The 24,863-nt window shown below is 41.3% G+C and overlaps 1 protein-coding gene and 1 non-coding gene across 21 annotated transcripts in view; one reads left to right on the top strand and one right to left on the bottom strand.

Annotated features, from left to right (window-relative positions):
• The window catches only part of RBFOX1 (RNA binding fox-1 homolog 1), a 2,507,416-nt gene that overhangs the window by 1,768,297 nt on the left and 714,256 nt on the right, over positions 1-24,863 (top strand). The gene's annotated exons all lie outside the window — the stretch shown is intronic.
• Positions 23,655-23,760, bottom strand: LOC129463297 (U6 spliceosomal RNA). Its single transcript, XR_008651094.1, has one exon. It is a non-coding gene; the product is annotated as a U6 spliceosomal RNA (small nuclear RNA).

The raw sequence follows: 24,863 nt of genomic DNA, 5'->3' as shown, positions 1-24,863 counted from the left end.
GTGTGTGCATTTATGATATGAACAATAGTTCTTCCATTAAATATTACCTATTAGTTTTTTGTTCCAGATGAGGACTAACGTGTAAACATTTCCCTTCTTTTTTAATCTTTTCTTTTTCCTTCGTGAGAGCTTACTTGCCATTTTCAAACAGAGAAAGATAGGTTTACAAAAGCAAAAGAGTTGTCATCTTACTTTGAAATTCTTCTGGTGTTTGTTTGCATTCCTAGGCCCACTGGTTACCCAGGACTAGAAAAATGTTTTCCAAGCTAACATTTGACATGAGAATCAAAAGCGAGTATTGAAAAACAGCTTTAATAAAATGGAGGTGGCAGTTTTTTGCTGAAAAACTCAATTATCAGAAGATGTTCATATTTCTCAAGGAAGAAACACAATATGGCTAAAATTCTGGCTCTCCTGGAGAGAATTTGGAGGGAGCGATGTCATTAAAGGAGGGTAGATTACATGTGGGAAGAAAATGTTCAGGAATGGGCCACGCGCAGTGTGAATCATGCCTGTAATCTCAGCACTTTGGGAGGCCAAGGCAGGCGGATCACTTGAGGTCAGGAGTTCAAAATCAGTCTGGCTAACATGTTGAAACCCCATCTGTACTAAAAATACAAAAATGAGCTGCGCATGGTGGTGTGTGCTTGTAATCCCAACTACCTGGGAGTCTGAGGCATGAGAATCCCTTGAAACTGGGAAGTGGAGGTTGCAGTCTGCCGAGATCACGCCACTGCAGTCCAGCCTGGGTGACAGAGCAAGTCTGTCTCAAAAAAAAAACACCAAAAAAGTTCAGGAGTGATGAGATCCAGTACTTTTCCAATTAAGTGAACTGTTTTTTTATTTTTTAATTTTAAATTTACAGGTACACTTGCAGGTTTGTTACACAGATAAGCTTGTGTCATGGGGGTTTGTGGTGCAGATTATTTCATCACCCAGGTATTAAGCCTAGTACTCATTCATTATTTTTTGTGATCCTACCCTCCTCCCACCGTTCACCCTCCAAAAGGCCCCAGTGTGTGTTGTCCCCCTCTATGTGTCCATGTGTTCTCATTTTTTAGCTCCTACTTTACAGTAAGAGCATGTATATTTGCTTTCCTGTTTCTGTGTTAATTTGCTAAGGATAATGGCCTCCAGGTCCATCCATGTCCCTGCAAAAGACATCATCTTATTCTTTCTTCTGGGCGCATAGTATTCCGTGGTGTATATAAACCATATTTTCTTTATCCAGTGTATTAGTCTGTTCTCACGCTGCTAATAAAAGTGTACCTGAGACTGGGTAATTTATAAAGGAAAAAGATTAAATTGACTGACAGTTCCACATGGCTGGGGAGGCCTCCCAATCATGACGGGAGGCAAAGGAGGAGCAAAGTCACATCTTATATAGTGGCGGGCCAGAGAATTTGTGTAGACGAACTCCCTTTTAGAAAACTTCTGGTCCCATGAGACTCAGTATCATGAGAACAGCACATGAAAGACCAGCCCTCATGATTCAGTTATCTCCTGCCTGGTTCCCAGCAGGACACGTGGGAATTACGGGAGCTATCAGTCAAGATGAGATTTGGGTGGGGACACAGCCAAGCCATATCATCCAGTCTACATTGATAGGCATTTAGGTTGACTCCACGTCTTTGCTATTGTGAATAGTGCTGCAGTGAATATACGCGTGCATGAGTCTTTATATTATAATAGAACTTTTTATTGGCACATGAAAATACACATAAGCCCCCAAATAGCGTGTAATACAATTTCTTTGAACCCTCATGTTTTACCTTACAAATTTATGTAAAATTTTCATTGTTTTTCATGTTATACCCATGTTGGTTTATACAACAAGAATGTGGCCCCCGCACCAATGACTGAACCAAATTAGTGATACAAAGAGTTCTCCATGTTTATCGTATTGGATTGTGTATTCTCTGGCATCCAATTTGAGAAACCTGAGAATGGTCCTGTGGTTAGCTATCAAGTACCCAGGGAGAAATGTAGCTGCTTTCACTGTGAAAACCCTTTTCCAGGTAGTAAAGATTCACCTGCATTATTCCATTTTGATCTTTGCAGAAACCTATTGCCATTGTTGGCCAGCATGTCATTTTGACTTTTGTTGGTTTTATTAGTGAGAACGCTGAATATCATTCCAGAGTTAGGGCTCTGATCCTGGAGCATCAGTCACCTGTGCTTAAGTCCTTTCATTGCAGCGAGCTCCTTCTCATTCGTTCATGAGAGCCATTGATGGGATGGATCCTGGAATAGTCTCAGATGGCCTCGCCCTCTGTTCATTATCCCTTTGATGGAATCTCCCTGTTAATATTTCCAAATCATAGTTACCATGAGTTGAACAGTTGCTTTGCACCAGGAGCTGAGCAAAGCCCTGTCTTGTACATTGTCACATTGAATATTCACAATAAATGTAAGAGGCAGATTTGCTGTTACCTCATTTTGAAAGATGTGGAACTGGCCAGGTGCGGTGACTCATGCCTGTAATTCCTACACTTTGGGAGGCTGAGGCAGGCGGATCACCTGAGATCAGGAGTTTGAGACCAGCCTGGCAAACATGGCGGAACCCCATCTCTACTAAAAATACAAAAATTAGCTGGGTGTGGTGGTGGACGCCTGTAATCCCAGATACTTGGGAGGCTGAGGCAGGGAGAATAGTTTGAACCCAGGAGGTGGAGGTTGCAGTGAGATGAGATTGTGCCATTGCACTCCAGCCTGGGTGCAGAGTGACACTCTGTCTGGAAAAAAAAAAAAAGGAAAGGTGTCAAACTGAGGCTCGAGCATTTTGGTAACTTATCTAACATCTCGTTACTGGGAAGTGGCCATGCTGGGACATGAGTTACAGTTTTCCAGATACCCAAACTCTTAGCTGTTCCATTGACAGCTTCCTAGTATGGAGAGCACACCAAGCCTCTATTCTTTTCTTGGATGGTGCTCATCCTCTGACTCTGTCACACACTTTATCCTGTTGGTGATGGCAGAGCTACTTGGAATCACTAGTAACTTCATTAGAATGATGTGCAGATGTCTCTCCAATGAGTTTTGTCCATCATTTCTTTAGCTGTAAATAAATTATGAGGAAAGTATAGAATTATGGAGGGGGGGTCTTTGAAAAAGCCAGGGTGGGAGAATATCGAGAGTGATATAATTATCTATTTGCTGCCTCTGGTCCGCCGACTTGCTGGCTTTTTTTTTTTAATAGGATTATAGAAGATGAAAAGGAAGCGCTTACTTCAGCTTATAAGAGCAATGTAAGCAATTTTGCATTGCACTCACTCCCCAGGGTTGGTGTGAACATGTTTCTACTAAATTAAAGTATCATAAAAGCATTGGCAACATGGCAAGTTTTATATTAATTTCTTAATTTTTCACAGGCTTAATTATAAATCTCTTGGGAGAAGAGGCAAGGCCTGTGGGTTCCTGGGAAAACAGTGTTGCATCTCTAGGCTTTGAAGGTCTGCTCCTCTGCTCAGAAGCGTGTGTGCTGTGATGTAGGCTGGGTGGCTGCTGTAGGATGCATGCACTACTTGTGCGTAGTGATAGTATTGATGCCCCGTGGACAAGACATTAGGCTGGAAGGCCCAGGTGTGCAGCCAAGTGGAGAGAGTGCTCTTGGACAAGGTGTGTGTCTCCTAGCATGCAGTAATGTGTCATAAAAGCACAGTCTCTGCAGTTTACTGAGTGTAAAATCCTGGATCCAGCCAGGCGTGGTGGCTCAACCCTGTAATTCCAGCACTTTGGGAGGCCAAGGTGAGCAGATCACCTGAGGTCAGGAGGTGAAGACCAGCCTGACCGACATGGAGAAAGCCTGTCTCTACTAAAAATACAAAATTAGCCAAGTATGATGGCAGGTGCCTGTAATCCCAGCTACTTGGGAGGCTGAGGCAGGAGAATGGCTTGAACTCGGGAAGCAGAGGTTGCGGTGCGCCAAGATCGTGCCATTGCACTCTAGCCTGGGCAACAAGAGTGAAACTCAATCTTAAACATAAAATAAAATCAAAATAAAATAATCCTGGATCCTCCTTTACTACCTGTGTGACCTAGTGAAATTTGACCAGCCCTTTGATCTGTGAAATATGATGGTATCAATGTCACCTGGGATATGCATGAAAAAGTCTACATCCTGTGGCACTACTGAGCATCCTCATCAGCCTAGGGCTATCTCCAGTCAGACGAACCATCGGAAGACAATAGATATCCCTATGGATGAAGCCACTGTTAGGCAGGTTTTGTTACTTGCAGCCTAAAGCCTCCTCACCTTTAGTAGTCACTAAATTAGAATAGCATGGCAGCCAAGTGAGTTCCAGATTCATTGAATGATGGCATATTTATGCTGGACAAAATCCTAGCTCTGCCCATTACCACATGCCTTCTTTACTTATTATTTTTATTATTATTTTGAGATGTAGCCTCTCTCTGTCATCCAGGCTGGAGTGCAGTGGCATGATCTTTGCTCACTGCAACCTCCGCCTCCTGGGTTCATGTGATTCTCCTGCTTCAGCCTCCTGAGTAGCTAGGATTACAGGTGCATGCCACCACACCTGGCTACTTTTTGTATTCGTAGCAGAGATGGGGTTTCACCATATTGGTCAGGCTGGTCTTGAACACCTGACCTCAGCTGATCCACCTGCCTCAGCCTCCCAAAGTGCTGGGGTTACAGGTGTGAGCCATTGCACCTGGTGCCTTCTTTACTTGTAAATCTAATATAAGGAAAGTGAAAAATCAGGAGGGAGGGGTCCTTGAAAAACCCAGGGGGAAATATCCTGGCTTTGCTGGCCAGATCCCAACGAGTTAGTTCCTCTGGATTTCACTTCTCAAGACTCTGGAACTTTCCAGGCACCTTTTTAGGGTAAAGTATTGCCACTGTCTTCCACTAGGCACAAATTACCTCCTTTCCTTTCCCCTCTCCTTCCTCCCCCTCCCCTCCCCTCTTCTTTCCTCTGCCCTTCTGTAGCATAGTGTGGTTTAAAACATGACCAGATTCTATTTTAATCATAGATTTTTTTCTCTGGCCTCTTGTCTTTTCTGGGCTGCATGCCACATACCGGTAGGGAATATACCTTAGGTTTTTACATATCTTTCAATTAATTTTGAAAGATTAATTTTATGATAGGTTAACTTATGCTGCACACACATACATACACAAAAGATATATGGTCTTATAAATAGGTATGGCTGGACAAGGTGACCCAGGAGGCTTAGGTAGGAAGACTGCTTCAGCCCATGTGTTCTCAGTCTAGCCTGGGCAACATAGCTGGTCCCTATCTCTTACAAAATTAATTAATTAAAGAACACTGTGTGTGGGAAATACTGGGTTAAAAAGATTAGACAGGGCCAGGCGCAGTGGCTCATGCCCGTAATCCCAGCACTTTGGGAGGCTGAGGTGGGCAAATTACTTGAAATCAAGAGTGATTTCAGGCCGGGCGTGGTGGTTCACGCTTGTAATCCCAGCACTTTGGGAGGCCAAGGTGGGCAGATCACGAGGTCAGGAGATCGAGACCACGGTGAAACCCCATCTCTACTAAAAATACAAAAAATTAGCCGGGCGTGGTGGCGGGTGCCTGTAGTCCCAGCTATTCCGAGAGGCTGAGGCAGGAGAATGGCGTGAACCCGGGAGGCGAAGCTTGCAGTGAGCCAAGATGGCACCACTGCACTCCAGCCTGGGCGACAGAGCGAGAGTCCGTCTCAAAAAAAAAACAACAACAACAAAAAAAAAACAATTAGCCAGGCATGGTGGCAGGTGCCTGTAATCCCAGCTAATTAGGAGGCTGAGCCGTAAGAATTGCTTGAACCCGGGAGGTAGGGGTTGCAGTGGGCTGAGTTCATGCTACTGCACTCCAGCCTGGGCCACAGAGCATGAGTTCATGTCAAAAAAAAAAAAAGATAGAATTTTTTTTCTTTTTTCTTTTCTTTTTCTTTTTTTTTCTGGGGGGGGGTGACTTCTTTGTCCTTTAATCTGCAAATGAATGTGAATTGTAAATCTCCATGGAGTGATATAGAATAAGGCACTTTCCAAACTTACTGGACAAAAGAAATTTTTTTTTCCATAAAACATCTTGCACAAACTCACTTTAGAGAACCTGCTTATCTCCAATTTTTAAATTTCATTCGTCTTTTTAAAAATGTGCAACATTTTTTCAACTTTTTGAAAAATTCTAAATATGTGGAAAAATGTAAGACTGGTACAATAACCCTCATATACTTTCACCAGAATTACCAATTTTTATTTTTATTTATTTATTTATTTTTCTGAGACAGAGTCTTGCTCTGTCACCCAGGCTGGAGTGCAATGGCATGATCTTGGCTCACTGCAACCTCTGCCTCCCCAGTTCAAGCGATTCTCGTGCCTCAGCCTCCCGAGTAGCTGGGATTACAGGCATCTGCTACCATGCCTGGCTAATTTTCCTGTTTTTAGTAAAGACAGGGTTTCACCGTGTTGGCCAGGCTAGTCTTGAACTCCTGACCTCAAGTGATCACCCTGCCTCAGCCTCCCAAAGTGCTGGGATTGCAGGCCTGAGCCCCTGGGCCTGGCCCAGAATCACCAGTTTTTAATATTAAATATTTTTTACTGGGTTTGCTCATCCTCTCTGTGCCTCTTTTCCTTCCCTTCCTCTCCCTCTCCTCTCTCTCTTTTTGCAAATTCTTGATGGATATCTTTTCCTGACAAGAAAGAAGGTCTTCCGGATGCCACTTGCCTCCTCCATTTGCCTTTAAGAAAATAACTGAACATGCTGTAGGGCAGGTGCCTGTATGTTTCACTTGTGTTGGTTGATGATTTATTATAATCCCATCTTAGAATCCTAGAATCTGAAGATGCAGAGGGACCTGAAAGGTTATCTAATCCACCCCTTGCTCACTTGCCCACCTGGCCTGCATTCCTTACTCCTGCCCACCCTGCCTGCATTCCCTACCCATGCTTTCGAATGCCATTTATTATGTTTGCCGGGGTTGGTTGGTGAGTCAATTCTGAGTGGAATGAAACTTGCAAATGAGGCCTTGTGGGGAGCCTGCCCTCTTCCTGGGCATCATCCAAGTGATCTATTAGCAGCTTCCATTTATCAACGTCTTGTGTGGGTGTAGTGGGCCTAATAATGGGAACTCAGTCAGAGAGCAGCATTTTGATAGAGGACTGAAGTGTTTTGCCAAGTCTTGATTACCCATGATAACAAGAATGAAAACCTTGGCCCTGGTTATGCACAGATTTATTGAATCATGGAATATTCATGCTGGATGGAATCTTAGGATCATCTGGTTCAGTCCCCGAAGTTTTCAACGGAGGAAGTGAGTGGAGAACAAGAGAGAGTGAGTAGTTTGCCTAAAATCTCATCACTACCATGGTTTCTGATTCCGGGCCCACGTTATCTCCCCAGCCGCTAGGCTTATCTCAGGACAGCAACAGAAAACTTTTCAGACACATGCACACACATGCATGCCCCACACATTGCAAACATATACGTGGGCACATCTATACATAAGCGTAGGTGGGCACAGGTGCACAAACTTACCCGCAGTCTCATTCTTAGATGGAATTTCTGTACCATTGAAATACAGCTCATGACTGAGGACTCCACTGACCTCCAGTTCACAATCTAGAAATGTGAACTTGGAAATAGAGACTCATCCAAATACATGACCACAGTTCATTCACCTCTTTAGTGCCTCTTGCAGATAGCAGAGGGGAGAATAAGAATGAACATTGTAAGGCTGCTAGGATGACTATCTGCTCTGTGGAGTGACAGAAGAAATATAGAAATCCAGGTTTATTGGGAGGGCATCTCGAAGCAGCCACATTTTATCCCTATTGGGGTCAGAACTGAAATATTTATGATGGCTAGAATAAGATCCCACAGGAAACTTGAGTTTCCTAAGTGCCAGCTAGGCACTCTTTCCTTGCGTAATCTTACATAGTCGTCATCACGGTTATGTTTCTGGTGAAAAAAAATTAGACATGGAAAGGCTATTACTTACCCCAAATTACACAGCCAGTAAATGGTAAAACCAAGAATGAAATGTGGATCCAGAGAGCAGTGATGAGAACAAAGGAGTACATAAAAAAGAAAACACGTTTCAAAGAGAAACGCTCCAAAGATTTCAAAGTGTCCTAACGGTAAATCTCCCCCTAAATTTTGGGAAACAAATTTGTATTGTCCTGCTGGTTTCTTCCAGGCAGGACTTTCTCTTCTCACCAAAGCCCTATAGACCTTTAGACCAGTGTAGTCTATTGGAGTTTCCTGTGATGATGAAAATGTTTATAATCTTACTGTCCAGTACGGTAGCTGCTGTTTACTTATGGTTATTGAGTGAGTTAAGATATATGCTGGATTTCAAAGACTTAGTACGTGAAAGTGTGTTAAATAGCTCATTGAGAGTTTTTAAAAAGTCGATTGCCTCTTGTGATAACATATTGGGCTAAATATGTTGTTAAAATTAGTCTTATATGTTCTATTTTTTATTTATCCTTTTTATTTATTTGGGACCGAGTCTTGCTCTCTTCCCTAGGCTGGAGTGCAGTGGTGCGATCTCAGCCCACTACAACCTCCCCCTCAGCCTCAGCCTCCTGAGTAGCTGGGATTACAGGTGCGTGCCATCACACCCAGCTAATTTTTTTTTCTTTTCTTTTTTTTTTTTTTTTTTTAAGATGGACTCTTGCTCATTGCCCAGGCTGGAGTGCCATGGCGCGATCTCAGCTCACTGCATCCTCTGCCTCCTGGGTTCAAGCAATTCTCCCTGCCTTAGCCTCCCAAGTGGCTGGGATTACAGGCGCCCACCACCATGCCCGGCTAATTTTTGTATTTTTAGTAGAGATGGGGTTTCTGATGTTGGCTAGGCTGCTCTTGAACTCCTGACCTCAGGTAATCCACCCCCCTCGGACTCCCAAAGTGCTGGGATTATAGGCGTGAGCCACCATGCCCGGCTTTTTTGGTATTTTTAGTAGAGACGAGGTTTCGCCATGTTGGCCAGGCTGGCCTCAAACTCTTGACCCCAATTGATCTGCCTGCCTCAACCTTCCAAAGTGCTGGGATTACAGGCCTGAGCCACTGTGCTTGGCCTCTTTTTCCCTTTTAAAATGTGGCTATTAGAAAAATTTTAATTGCATATATTGCTTGCATTATTTTTCTATTGGGCAGTATGGATCTGGATAATTTGTCTATGAAGATATATTTACAATTATATATGCTTCTCTCTATCTGTATCAGTCTGTCTTTAGAAGGACACTTTATTAAACAGCATCATATAGTGTATAATGAATTACAATTTGTTCTTATTTAACGGTGCAATTAGGACTTTTTTTTTTCCCACATATTGGTACCTGTAAGTTAACATCCTGTGTAATTATTGTATAGCAATCCTTAGATAAACTGATTTATTAGTTGCCCATCAATTTATACATAGTACCAGGGATGGATATAAAGCATAAGAATACAAGCAGGTACAGCTGTGGAGAATGCAACCATTTAAGAGGTGGACAGAAGTTATCTCTGCAGACTGGAGAATAAAGAAACAAAGGGACAGAACCTACTTGCAACAGAGATGTTGATGGAAATGAAGAAATGGAAGTCCCTAAAAGGGGCTAGGTGTCGTGGCTCACACCTGTAATTCCAGCACTTTGGGAGGCTAAGGCAGGCGGATCACCTGACGTCAGGATGGCGAAATTCCGTATCTACTAAAAATACAAACATTAGCCGGGCCTGATGGTGGGCACCCTATAATCCCAGCTACTCAGGAGGCTGAGGCAGGAGAATTGCTTGAACTCAAGAGGCAGAGGTTGCAGTGAACTAAGACCGCACCACCGCACTCCAGCCTGGGTGACAAGAGCGAGACTGTCTCAAAAAAAAAAAAAAAAAAAAAAAACAGAAAATGTCTGCAAACTACATGAAATATGATTTAGTTCCCCTGTATTTAGAATATAATCTTCAAGAGGACAGATACATTGAAGAAATGAATGCAATGGCAACTCTCAATTTTGGACTTCTTTGCTTCACATTTTAAAAATTCTGATAGTGGCCAGACGTGGTAGATCACAGCTGTAATCCCAGTACTTTGGGAGGCCGAGGCAGGTGGATCACCTGGGGTCAGGAGTTCGAGACCAGCCTGGCCAACATGGTGAATCCCCGCTTCTACTAAAAATACAAAAATCAACCAGTAGTGGTGGCGCATGCCTGTAATCCCAGCTATTCAGGAGTCAGAGACAGGAGAGTCGCTTGAACCTGGGAGGCAGAGTTTGCAGTGAGTCTAGATCACGCCATTGCATTCCCACCTGGGTGACAAGAAAGAAACTCCATCTCAAAAAAATGAAAAATTCTGTTAGTATTCACATAGAAAGATGATAGTGTGTCTCATAAAATATATCCAAGTTTACCAAGTAGAAGTAGCGTATATTACGTTGGTGCAAAAGTAACTGTGCTTTTTGTCATTACTTTCAAAGGCAAAAACCATGATCAGTTTTGCACCGACCTAATAGTTGTGAATGTGAGCTTGGACAAGTTTCTTAAGCTTCTGGTCTTCCATGATCTTCCATGTCCATCTCAGGATAGTTCCAGCCCAAGCTGCTTGTCAAGGTCCAGGAAACTAATACACATCAATGAGTGTTGATAACAGAAAACCATGCTATATGTAGTTGTTAATTTTTTAAGATAAGATAAGGCTGTCATTTTTTATGATAGAAAAGTGGCTCTCGCAATTTATTGTGAACGAGAACCACCACATTGTTCATTGATTGTGTATTTTAAAGCTCTGTGTCCAGATATTCTAATTTAGTACATCGCAGTTGGCTATTTCTGGCCAGGTGTGGTGGCTCACACCTGTAATCCCAGTACTTTGGGAGGCCAAGGTGGGTGGACCACTAGAGCACCGGAGTTTGAGGCCAACCTAGGCAACATAATGAAATTGTCTCTCAAAAAAACCAAAAAAACAAACAAACAAACAAAAAAACAGGCATGGTGGCGTGTACTGGTAGTTCCAGCTACAGGATGAAGCAGGAGAATTACTTGAGCCTGGGAGGCAGAGGTTGCAGTGAGTTGAGACCATGCCATGGCACTCCAGCCCGGGCAATAGAGTGAGACCTTGTCTCAAAACACAAGTTGGCTATTTCTGCATTTCTCCATTTCAGCTAATACATCCATGTGTACAGGCCCTGGACAGGATGCCTGGGAGACATTAATAAGCAACATTGCATTTGGGCCTCAGGAAGCTCATATCCCATAGGGGAAGTGACACAATGATTAGCACAAATACGTAGCTAACTCTTTTTGAAAAATGAGTTCCCGTGTGATTATCATGATCAACCCACTTCTGAAATTGTTTTTCTTGTTGTTGTTGTCGTTTTGAGATAGGGTCTCACGGTGTCATCCAGGCTGGAGTGCAATGGTGCAGTCTCAGCTCACTGCAACTTCCCTCTCCCAGGCTCAAGCCATCCTCCTACCTCAGCTGTCCTAGTAGCTGGGACCACAGGCTTGTGCCGCTGTTCCTGGCTGACTTTTGTAGTTTTAGTAGAGGTGGGGTTTCACCGTGTTTCCCAGGCTGGTCTTGAACTCCTGAGCCCAAGCAGTGTGCCTGCCTAGGCCTTCCAAAGTGCTAGGATTACAAGTGTGACCCACCAAGCCCGGCCCACTTCTCAAATGTTAATGTGCCTAGGAATCTCTTCAGGGTTTTGTTTCAAATTCAGTTTCTTAGATCCCACCCACAGAGTTTCTGATTCAATCAATAGGGTGGTGGGGGTGTCCCAGATCCTGTGTTGTTAACAGAACTCCCTATGTTTCAGAAGCTGGTACTATGAAAACTATAGCTTGAAAACTATTGTCAGAGTGTGATCTACGTCTAGAAAATATTGGCCTGTCTTTGCCAGAGTTTTACCCATTCCTTAGGGAGAACGGGTGTAGCTGTCTCTTCCTTTCCACTCTGTGAAGCAGAACCAAGCTCATGGAGAAGCAAATTTTTTTTTTTTTTTTTTTTGAGATGGAGTCTCACTCTGTTGCCCAGGCTGGAGTGCAGTGGTGCAGTCTCGGCTTACTGCAGCCGCTGCCTCCCGGTCTCAAGGGATTTTCCTGGTGCAATCTCGGCTCACTGCAGCCTCTGCCTCCCAGGTCAAGCGATTCTCCTGCCTCAGCTTCCCTAGTAGCTGGGACTACAGGTACCCACCACCATGCCCAGCTAATTTTTGTATTTTTAGTAGAGACGGGGTTTCACCATGTTGGCCAGGCTGGTCTCGAACTCTTGACATCAAGTGATCCACCCGCCTTGGCCTCCCAAAGTGCTGGGATTACAGGCGTGAGCTACTGCATCCGGCCTAGCAATTTCTTAATTATCTTGTTCATCTTTTCCAAGGTTGGCTTGGGTTCCTCAGTAGCTGTGGTATTTTTCTGTGGTGTTAAATGCACATAAAGGACTTAAAAGCTAGGTAAGAAGGCAGTTAAGGATAAAAGTTACACAACTTCAACTATATTCTGTTAGAGCCACAAAGGGCTTCAGAAACCAGCTAATGATTTTACAGAAAAGATGGCATGAGTCCAAGAGGTCCCATGATCTACACAAGGTCACTTGTGTCTAGAATTCTTTGTGTATCATGCCGTGACTGATGGCCATGGCCCAGAAAGCCTGATTCCTTCCTTTTAAAAAAAAAAAAAAAAAAAAAAAAAAGATTTGTGATACTTCATCATATTCAGTGCCCATTGCCCAAGCAGGGTGTCATTCATGAGAAATGATAATGGATTTCATTGTCGAATGCAGAATCCTTCTTCCCAATTACTTCTTTGCTTTAAACATAAAGCCGAGAGCCCGACGCTGGGAATAGTTCTTGTCTGAATTTCTGATAGATTTTAATTTCCCAACTGGAGCCTGGTCTTCACAGTTATTCCCTAATTTCTTTTGTTAGTCTACTGTATTCATCTTTAGTTCTGTGTAGGATCCATGGATGGACTGAACTGTAACACTGACTTTCTTTTCTTTGTCTCGCTTGTCGAATAAAATCATTTGAGGCTGAATGGTATTGATAGCTGTGCAATGACTTGTTGCTACTGTAGAGGGGACCCTGCACATACCTTCCTGGGAGTCATGTTTGTTGTTCAAATGAGCCTTCTGCGAATCACGATCTCTTGAAAAAGATAACACATCAGTAGTATTAAAAACTAACAAATGGCGCAAATCTTCATTTAGCTCCTTTCCGTAATAAATTCATTTGCTTGGGTTCAGGATTTGTAGAGCGTATTCTAAATGCATTACTGGCTGAGGGATCCATCAGAGTGGGGAGGGGAGGTGGGGAAAGCCATCCTGTTGCATTGAAGAAACGGAGTCTGTGATCAGGACACCTGGTTAAAGATTCTTTCCCCTTTGTAATTTTGTTCTACATAGCGAGGCACGAGTGGTGCTGCAACATATGGAGAGACTTGAGTTTAATTGTTAAAATTCCACTCAGCCGGGCCACTTCTTCACTGTGATTTGCACTATTTAGCATTTGTGTGCATTAGGTAATATATTTAATGTTTCTCGCTCCAATCCAATTTGCATGTGTTTGGCAGCAGCCCATCTCCATGGGCGTGGGGCAGGGGAGATCATAAATCTGCCAGCCTGTGGCATGGAAACTGTATTGCTGCATTTGATAGTATGCTTGCACGAACACTCCAAAATGCTTGTGAAGCAATACCACCTCTTCCCCGAACGTCTCTCAGGGCCAACATTAATGTAGCTCATATTGTATTGATTGTAGCCAATAAGTGCCTAAATGATTTGATGCAAGGCAGAGAGATTATGCAGGGAAGAGGGGTAGAGGCGGCTTTAGAAGAAGTATGTGGTTTAATTACTGGCTGAATTTCCTCAATCCACCTCCCCCTCTGGGAGTTTAACAAACAGGCCTTAGTGCACTTTAGCTGTTGCTAACATCTGTTGAAATGATATCTGCCCGTGATGAGGGGAGTCTGGGAATTGGGCTTGGGGTATTGGCGGGATAAGAGAGCCACAGGAAGCTCCTTTTCAGTCTGCAAAATTAGAATGAGGAAAAGACTGCATTAGCACTCCAAGGTTAAGCTATGGAGAGCACAGATTTATCTAATAGAATTCTGCCTTCCGACTTAATGAAGCCATCTCCATCTTAAATGCAGGGTTGGATATAAGTGTCTAGAGTCTAATGATCTTAAAGTCCCAGGTGTTGATAACAAATACAGACTTGAGCTGAAAACGTGAATAGTGCATGGGCAATGCTTCAGGCACCCAATTGTAAAAACCACCCCCAGCTCTCGCTTTTTAATGACATGCTAAGAACTGTTAGGAAACTTCACATTTTTTAGGTAAACAACAAGTGACCAATTTTCTTGCATTTTTTAATGGGAGCAAAAGAAGCCAAAACCTAGCTAAAATTTCATGTTGGGTCCAGCACTAGGAAGAATGATGCTGTGTATCTTCTAGTGTTTTGATTACATCAATAATTCAAAGAAAGTGCCGTCCACTTAATCTCTTTTATGCCTCTCCACCCGAAAGGATCCTGGTTGTATTCTGAAAGTCCTGAAGCTATCATATTCCACAGCTTTTTCTGAAATACGTTGTTTTGTTATGCTTGAAACATTTATATATGTTATCAGCCAAATTGCACGGAAGCCATTTGCTTTCAGAGACTGATAAAAATTCGCTTTTGATGGTAGACACAAGGTGAAATGTTATCAAAACAAAATTCCAAATTAACTTGGATATCTCTATCAGAACATATCCCCGATTGGGCATGTGATTCTTGCGTTATCGTGTGTGTGTGTGTGTGTGTGTGTGTGTGTGTGTTGGTCATTGTATTTAAAAACGTGTTTGCATATGTGTGTATATGGATACATATGTGCCATGTATTATGCTGACTAATTATTGTGACTAAAACTCTCTGGGGTTAAGTGGAAAATTAAAAATTCAGAACAACCATAGTCTGTTATCTGACAATTTCTCCTACAGTGTGGCTTTACATAATGGGAATTGGATGTAATGCGATCAATTAATTAGAGCATACGATTTACATTAGTCAAACCTGTATTGATTACAAAATTAGTATGATCTTAAAGTAGCTGTGTGTGTGTGTGTGTGTGTGCGCGTGTGTGTGTTAGAAGTGGTGCTGCTTTGTATGCGGCCAACTTGGGGAGGGCGATGGATTTTTCACTTTATTATTGTGATGTGTGATAGAGCTATGGGGTGTTTTAAAATTCCTAAGCTAATCTTGCTGGTGATGACAGAAGAGAAAGGCTTTGAGGATGAGTGCGGTGGCTCACGCCTGTAATCCCAATACTTTGGGAGGCCGAGGTGGGTGGATCACCTCAGGTCAGGATCACCAGCATGAGCAACACAGTGAAAACTTGTCTCTACTAAAAATGCAAACATTAGCTGGACGTGGTGGTGCACGCTTGTAATCCTAGCTACTCAGAAGGCTGAGGCAGGAGGATCACTTGAACCTAGGAGCACAGAGGTTGCAGTGAGCCAAGATCGTGCCACTGCACTGCAGCCTGGGCCATAGAGTGAGACTCTATCTTAAAAAAAGGAAAAAAAAAGAGAGAGAAAGGCTTTGAGGTAAAAGCTAGAGGTACTTACACTTGAGATTGGTTCAGGTTTTATAACTCAACACGGAAGTATGTGATTCTCTCCATCCTCCTATGTTTGAACCACAAATTTATTAGAAAGCATATGTAGGAAAAAACAACCCAGTTCCTTTGAGTCTGAAACTTTCTAGTCTCTAATCACTTTTTCCCATTGGAAGTATAGTTATAGCATACAAATCTAAACTTCTCAAGTTACCTTGATAACTGGTCCCCATGTTGGTGGCCCTGGGGCATCTCGAAGATCATCAATGATCCAAGTATATTCCATTAGTTTTCATGTCAAGAACATTTTATTGTATCCTAATTATCTGAAACTTGGTCATCTGAAGTAACATGGCAGTTCCCGATAAATCACTGCTGTTTTGATTTCCTAGCCACCCAGAATATAGGAAAGCTTAGTTTGGCCTTTGCTTTTAAATTCATATAAATACAATGATACTGAGTATCTCTACTTTAGGATAACACTGAACTAGTACTGGCATTTTTAAATTTGATATGGGACAGCTCTTTTTCTGTTCCGTGGTTTTGTGCATGTGTGTGTATGTGTGCATATAAACATATATGTGTGTGCATGTATAGGTATCTAGATACACATCTAGATGTGTATATATCTAGATGGATATATACATGTGTATATATATCCATCTTCCTATCTAGACATGCATATTTGTTACTTGAAAATAAGTAGGGCTTGCATACCTTGTAGTTACTATTGTAAGTGCTTTACAGATATTTAACTCATTTACTAGCCCAACGACTTTATGCTTTAGGCACTGTATTTTCATTTTACCAATGGGGACAGTGAGGCACAAAGAAGCTAATTAGTTTGTCTGAGGTCACAAACCTAGTAAGTGGCAGGATTGGGATTCAGATGATAATGTATTGCTTCACACAAATAATGCTTTGCAATTTTTGAGCAGTTTTCTGCATGTGAGATACAGGGATTTAATTTTTTCCTCATTCGATTTTTATGGCCGGTCTGTGAGTTGATTTCCATCACTATTCCTGGTTTGCCGAATGAGACTCAGAGGCTGAAAGAATAACACATCTGTAGTTACAGAGTTAGAAGCTGGTGGAACTGAGCTTTGCATCCAGGAAATCAGACTAGAGAGTTTTTAATAAATTATCAAGAAAACTTCTAGGCAGCGTTGAAGATTTCCTCATCAGCTTTATACATATACATGTGTATATATATTTATATTTATATGCACATATTTATAAGTACATTGTAGACAGATGAAAAATAATAAAAGCAGAAGTACCTTTTGTTGTGTTGACTGTGTTTTGCCCCCAAACTTACAACTCTCAATAGCTGTCTTTTCTGTTAGCTGAAATTAAATAGAGAATTATCTTAGCATTTTCCCCCAATAACTTTAAGGTTTTTTAAGAGATGGTAAGTCCTTTTGAAGGCTAGATTGATTTGACTCAACTTCTCCTTCTAGTAAAAAAGAAAATCTGCCACCAATACATGTTTATATTTGTTAAAATATCATATTTATCAGTATGAAGTGGCATCAGCAAAACCAATGACTTAAAGGTGCAATAGTCACCCTATATTGAAAATATGTTGAACTTCCAAGAGAGGAATGGCTGCTTGATCAGAGTTCATTTATATCCAAGAGCATTGCACCAGCAATAAACTTTAAGTTAATGTTAACAATTTTAATTTGTATCTTTTAATTGTTGAATTCTGAATTGCTTTCCAATTTCCCACAGAGTTTAATGTGTATGCAAATTACACAGCCAAGAATTTTAAGATACAAAAGATAGACTGCGTTTTGCAAACATACCATAATTATTGCTTAATTTTTAAAGGGTCTTTCTCTTTGTCAGGGTATTGTTCAGTTTCTTGATCCTGAACAGAAGACAACTTTTGGTTAATCATTAGTATAAATCTTGTAATGGAACTTAATTGAATGTTAACTTTGTTGTTCTCACAACTGCAAACTACTCAATTCCCTATTTCTCTGAGGTAGGGTTTCTTGCTCTCTTAGCACAAATAATTTGTCTTCTAGTAATAGCAGGAAAGAGTTATCAGAACATTAGTTTAATTGTCTGAAGGTTGTGCACTACATGTAAGCTCTTAGAAAAAGGTAAAAACAATTCTCATATCTATTTTAATATTATATTTCTTAATCATTTAAACTGCTTGACAGTCCTAGCAAACTAAAAAAGATGAAACTACAGTTGAAGGTAAGTGCTGTTCTTTTGTTAAAATTCAAGGTAGGAAATGCTGAGATTTAGAAAATAATATGGATATAAATATAATATGTACATTATATTTAGTGTATATAGCATATTTAGTATATAATTATCTATTTATTTATTTATTTATCTAGTGTAAAATGAAGGCAGCCAAACCAATACATTTGGTGGATTACTAGTGATTTAGCCATGAAGCATTTATATATTCAAATATTTGTTGCTAAATATTCCTAAAGCCTACAGGGTTCTAGAAACTGGCTTAGGAGGGGAGACTGAAGGATGAACAACACTCACTAGTTTCTGCCGTTGTGTTCAAGTGTTTACACATGAATCCAAGCAATAATAAGATGCTACAGATGGTGAAAACTAATCTGAAGGGGGAAAAATGAAGCCATTGAGACACAGAATGGTTTGGGGATGGGGGCAGTTGTGTTAGACAAGGTTTTAGGGAAAAGGTGCTGTCCGAGCTCTTGGCAATGAGTTGGCCCTACCAAAGGCAAGAGACATAAAGTTCCAAATGAGAACAGCTGGTTGTAGTGAAGAACCAAAAGAGGATTTTAATTTGGTTACATCATTGTGATTGATGACTGCTGTTTCTTTCTGGTGTCTCCAAATTGCAATACTGTTGCACATTTTGTGTTCTTTTCTCTCAGACTATTCCAAGAATGAAGGATGTTTGATGATGGCTACAGGTTGTCTTGTACAGAAGACTTAACATGTCAGGGTCTCTTGAGAGAATAGGAAGGGCATTTTATTACAGACTCCAGTCTAAAATTCCTTCTGAATATTTTAAAACATACCCACAAATACTGGAGTCCTGTTTCTTCTTTTTTTAATTAATTAATTATTATTATTTTGAGACTGAGTTTTGCTCTATCACCCAGGCTGGAGTGCAGTGGCACAATCTAGGCTCACTGCAACCTCCGCCTCCCAGGTTCAAGCAATTCTCGTGCCTCAGTATCCTGAGTAGCTGGAATTACAGGCATCCACCACCATACCTGGCTAATTTTTGTATTATTAGTAGAGACAGGGTTTTACCATGTTGGCCAGGCTGGTCTTGAACTCCTGACTTCAGGTGATCTGCTTGCCTCAGCCTCCCAAAGTACAGGGATTACAGGTGTGAACCACTGAGCCTGGCCTTTTTATTTTATTTTGTTTTATTTTATTTTTTTAGAGATCAGGTCTCACTATGTTGATCAGGCTGGTCTTGAACTCCTGGGTTCAAGCGGTCCACCTGTCTCGGCCTCCAAAAGTGATGGGATGCCAGGCATGAGCCGTTGTGCCTGGCCAGGAGCTGCATTTTTACTCCAGATTCATTGGTGAGCCAGAGTGATTTGGTGATGCTTAAACTCATTCTGATTTTTTTTAATTTTTATTTTTTATTTGAGACGGAGTCTTGCTCTGTCACCCAGGCTGGAGCATTCTCATTTGTTTAATGGTGGTTTTAAAATGTTTTATTATGAAAAATTTCAAAAAAAACGCAAAAGTAGAATAGTATATTGATCCCTCATATGCCCTACAACAGATTTCAGCAACTACCAATATGTGGCCAAACTTGTTTCTTTTGTGCTTTAATCTTCCTCTCCCTTCCCCATCAATATTTTGAAGCAAATCCAAAATATACTATTATTATTAAACATATCAGTATGTATATTGGAAAAAATGAAACTTTTTTAAAAAAGAACTATATCGTCATTAATGTTTTTATGCCTTTAAAATTAGCAGTGGGCCAGGCACGTTGGCTCATGCCTGTAATCCCAGTATTTTAGGAGGCTGAGGTGAGTGGATCACTTGAGGTCAGGAGTTTGGGACCAGCCTGACCAACATGGCAAAACCCTGTCTTTACTAAAAATACAGAAGTTAGCCAGGTTTGGTGGCACACACTTGTAATTTCAGCTACTCGGGAGGCTGAGGCAGGAGAATTGCTTGGACCTAGCAGGCAGAGGTTGCAGTGAGCCAAGATCACGCCACTGCACTCCAGCGTGGGCAGCAGGGAGACTACGTTTCAAAAAAAAAAAAAAAAGATTCTTTAAGTAGGTGTCCAAACATCATATTATTTTTAAATATTTCGGTACTTAGAATATGAGAATTCTTAAGGAAAAAAAATACTGTCATTAGCATTATTATGCCTTGAAATTAGCAATAATCTCTTAATATAAGCAAGCATTCTATCATTGTTCAAGTCTACCTGATAATCTTACACATTTTTCTAAGTTGTATTATTTATCAGAAATTTAAACATGATTGATATGTCTCAAATTAAAATTAGCTGATACATCTCTGATGTTTCTTTTATTAAATTGGTGCCACCTCCAACTCAGTGTTTGCAATCTATTTGTTGAGGTCACTGGGTCCCTTTTACAGATTTGCTGATTGCATTCTCTCTTCCTTATATTTTCTGTTGATTGGTGGTTAAATTCAGAAGTTTGATGAGATTTTTGTTCAATTTTGCTTTTGGCAAAAACACATAATAAGTTTTATTTTCTTTTTTTAATTTTTTTTTTTTTTTGAGACAAAAAAAGATTTTTTAAATCTCTTTCTTGCTGGATAAATAGAAAACCTTCATATTAGGGCAATTTCGTGTGTGAACACATGTGCTCACACAAAGACAAACATCTCGCTCTGCTCTGTTGCCCAGGCTGGAGTGCAGTGGCGTGATCTCAGCTCACCGCAACCTCCGCCTCCCAGGTTCACACCATTCTCATGCCTCAGCCTCCCAAGTAGCTGGGACTACAGGCACCTGCCACCATGCCCGGCTAACTTTTTATATTTTTAGTAGAGACGGTGTTTCACTGTGTTAGCCAGGATGTTCTCGATCTGCTGACCTTGTGATCCGTCCGCCTCGGCCTCCCAAAGTGCTGGGATTGCAGGTGTGAGCCCCCGCACCTGGCCAACACATAGTAAATTTTCTTGTGTACTTCCATTAGGAACCACATAATGCCTTTCTTTCTTGATGTCCTTTTTGGAGATTTTTACCAATCACTAGCAACCATTACCATCAGTCCTTTTTCATTTATTAGGTAGAAGACTTCTACAGAGAAAAATCTTTTACTGATTCTTTGCTTACCCCGAGATAGTGTTCATGTGGGAAAAATAGGGGCATATGTATCTTCCTTCGTTTTCTTCCAGTTTTCAAATCAGTTTGAGTTAGTTTGCTTGCATATTCCAAAGGAGACTAATGATCATTCTAAATGTCCATTCTGAAGCTTTGTTGTTGGCCAGTGGGAATGTCTTTCTGTTGTCTCCCTGTTCAGCTGGATGGAGAGCTTCCTTGCTTTGTGAGGTGACAAGGTGTTCCTGGTCAACTTATGTATTTCCTACCCTGGCCCTGACTCTCTCTCTCTCTCTCTCTGTGTATCTGTATATGTATGTGTATATGTATATCTATATATATATGTATATTTTGAGATGGAGTCTCGCTTTGTCGCCCAGGCTGTAATACCATTGCATGATCTCAGCTTGTTGCAACCTCCACCTCCGGGTTCAAGTGATGCTTCTACATCAGCCTCCCGAGTAGTGGGATTACAGGCATGTGCCATCACACCCGGCTAATTTTTGTATTTTTAGTAGAGACAGGGTTTCACCATGTTGGCCAGGCTGGTCTCAAACTCCTGACCTCAAGTGATCCATCCTCCTTGGCCTCCCACAGTGCTGGGATCACAGGCATGCGTCAACACACTGGCCTCTATTATTTCTTTTTAGAAGCTTTTCAGAACCAGGAGGCAGCTCACTTTGGGAGACTTTGCGAACATCTTTATTATTATCATTTTAACTCTGTTCAGCACCTGTCTCACCTTTTCTTAGTAAGCGCGGGTCCCCAAAATAGAAGATCAGTTCTATTTTTTTTTCTCCTGGTGTCTCTTCTTGTGCACATGATTGAGCACGCAAGTGAACTCTTGGTGTTTAGAGTGACAATATCCCTGGGCATGGTTGATTCAGGGATGGGCATATGATCAGGTGGACCACAGAGAGATTCCTGGGGGAACTTTGCTCTTAGACTCTATGGAGAAATCTTTTTTCCTCATGGGGTTGTTGATTTTGTTAGGTGAGTCTAGGGTTATGGTGGCCATCCACCTGTCAATGTACTGACACGCAATCTAAGAAATTAGGAAAGGGAAAAATATTGATGCTGTCACTTGAGGCCCTGGATACAGTGGTGCATGAAGTTAATCTACCTACTTTGGAACTTTGCAAGCATGTGAGCCAATGCATTTTCTTGTATCCTCTAAAGCTATTTTGTCTTTGTGTGAGCACATGTGTTTACACATGAAATTGCCCTAATATGAAGGTTTTCTATTTATCCAGCAAGAAAGAGATTTAAAAAAGATCTTTCAACTATTTTCGCTGAGCGCGATGGCTCATGCCTATAATGCCAGCACTTTGGGAAGCCGAGGCAGGCAGATCATGAGGTCACGAGTTCCAGACCAGCCTGGCCAACATGGTGAAACCCCGTCTCTACTAAAAATACAAAAATTAGCTGGGCGTGGTGGCATGCACCTGTCATCCCAGTTACTCAGGAGGCTGAGGCAGGAGAATCGCTTGAACCTGGGAGGCAGAGGTTGCAGGGAGCCGAGATTGCGCCTGTGCACTCCAGCTTGGTGATAGAGTGAGGCTCTGACTCAAAAACAAACAAACAAAAAAAAATTTTCAAATGGCACTAAGTGGCTTAATATACATTTCTTGATTGTTGAGTTTGTCTGAGGAATGTGTTGTGGTAGATGCTATATAATAAAGGGAAATTAGGCTCATAGGACTTTCTCTCAACATCCTGATACACTCAGTGTGTTAAGATAAGGCTAGAAATCAGAATAACATGAGACAGAAACTTAGGAAGCTAGAAAGTGTAAGAATGTAGGAAAGGCGATGAGGTCAACATTTTATTACAGTTATTTTCTCCAAACTATGAGTAGATCTTGATGGTCTTTTTTTTCTTCTTCTTCTTCTTCTTCTTTTTTCTCTGTTGTGTTTGAGGTTATACAATCAGGCCACGGTTTACAAAGAATAGTCTTGCAGGAGCATTGCATAAAATGGGTTTAAAGAAGAATGAAAGTTGTTAGACAAGTCGTTTAAAAAGGATTTTCTGGGCCAGGCGTGGTGGCTCATGCCTGTAATCCCAGCACTTTGGGAAGCCAAGGTGGGCGGATCACAAGGTCAACAGATCAAGACCATCCTGGCCAACATGGTGAAACCCCGTCTGTACTAAAAGTACAAAAATTAGCTGGGTGTGATGGTGAGCACTTGTAGTCCCAGCTACTCAGGAGGCTGAGGCAAGAGAATCACTTGGACCTGGGAGGCGGAGGTTGCAGTAAGCAGAGATCGCGCCAGTGTACTCCAGCCTGGTGACAGAGCAAGACTCCATCTAAAAAAAAAAAAAAAAGTAGTTTCTGAAGCCCTGTTAAATCCTGCTCTCAGAGATGCATATGTACACCCTTTAAAAATAAAATAAAACCAGAGGTTGAAGCAAGGTGTTAAAATACCTCTGGAGAAAAACTAAGCTCTTCCAGGAAATTTTGTTACCTCTAAACTAAGAGGTTGATACATGTAGCATCAAAGGAACAAACATAGGAAAGCTTACTTGATGCGGTAATTATTAAACACAGACAATGTAATTAAGTTAGTATGTATTAGAAAAAGAACATGATATGCACATCAAGTCTAATTTTATTAATAGAACTTCTTGGGATGAGACTAGAAGACAATTCCTTGTCCGGGTTCTACTTATAAATTGCAAAGACTCGCTAATGGTTTTCAGATGATTGGTTATATGGTAAGTTGGCTTTCAGTGGGTCAATGAAATGGTCATTAGGAGAACTGTCAATAAAATTTATCTGCTTTCCTTTAAAAAACACCCCATTTTCCCAGGGTAGAAAGGAGGGTTTATTTTTGTTTGTTTTTTTAATAAAGTAACACATCACGAATATGCATGCCATCTTTGCACAGGTGTCATACCACCTTCTCTGTATCATTCTGGTATTAGTATATGTGTTGCCAGTGTGGACACTAGAAATCAGTTTTGTTTTGTACTTAATAGAGCATCTTTTTGAATCTTATGCATAGAAGAATGTTGCATAGAAGAATTTATAATGCATGAGAAGAATCTTATGCATTATCTTTTGAATCTTATGCATAGAAGAATATATAACGCATAAAAACAATCATGCATTATATATTAATTAGATTAAATTAACTCAATTCAGATACTTAAGGTTGTATTTGTGTGTTATTAAACACCTCAACATCAGGGTAAAAGCGAAGACACCATGGCATCAGATTCTTTGTCCACCTGTTTTATTTACTCTCACAGACCCCAGCTGGTCAATATTTGGCTCTGGTGGAGTCACCATACCCTGGATTTGGAGGTTTGGAGCCCAGCCCAGGTCTGGAGGATAAGTAACTTGGTATGCCAGCACTCCAAGACAGAGACCATCTCTTTGTCATGGAGACATCCTAGCTATGTGTCTAAGGTTTATTAGTACAATGAATTTCTATTTAATGGCTTTAATTTAGAACAGTTTTCTTGAAAGGCTCAACATTGGTATTCCATCGTCTGGGCATTTTTTCTATATAGGAAAAATATACAAAAGCCACATTATAACCAGGAAGATGTATGGTGAGCTGGTATTCAAGAAAGGAGAAGTAGCTGTGAGACACCAAGGACTGGCTGCACCAGATTAGGATAACCTAATCCACGTGTCTCTATAAGTGGCTGGGTCAGCTGTTGGAACCTATTGGGACAGAAAAGGTCGAATCCTTGAAAAAAGAGGCCAGGCGCGGTGACTCATGCCTGTAATTCCGGGACTTTATAAGGCCGGTGGATCACTTGAGGTCAGGAGTTTGAGACCAGCTTGGCCAACATGGTGAAATCCTATTTCTACTAAAAATACAAAAATTAGTGGAGCATGATGGTGGGTGCCTGTTATGCCAGCTACTTGGGAGGCTGAGGCAGGAGCATTGCTTAATCCAGGAGGCAGAAGTTGCAGTGAGCTGAGATCACATCATTGCACTCCAGCCTGGGTGACAAGAGTGAGATTCCATCTCAAAAAAAAAAAAAAAAAAAAAAAAAACCAGAACAAAACAAAATAAACAAACACATATCCTCACCTT

Source organism: Symphalangus syndactylus, chromosome 14 (genome assembly GCF_028878055.3).
Source record: "Symphalangus syndactylus isolate Jambi chromosome 14, NHGRI_mSymSyn1-v2.1_pri, whole genome shotgun sequence".
NCBI lineage: Eukaryota > Metazoa > Chordata > Mammalia > Primates > Hylobatidae > Symphalangus > Symphalangus syndactylus.
The sequence above is the reverse complement of the archived record's forward strand: the minus strand, read 5'-3'. Positions and strand labels throughout refer to the sequence as shown.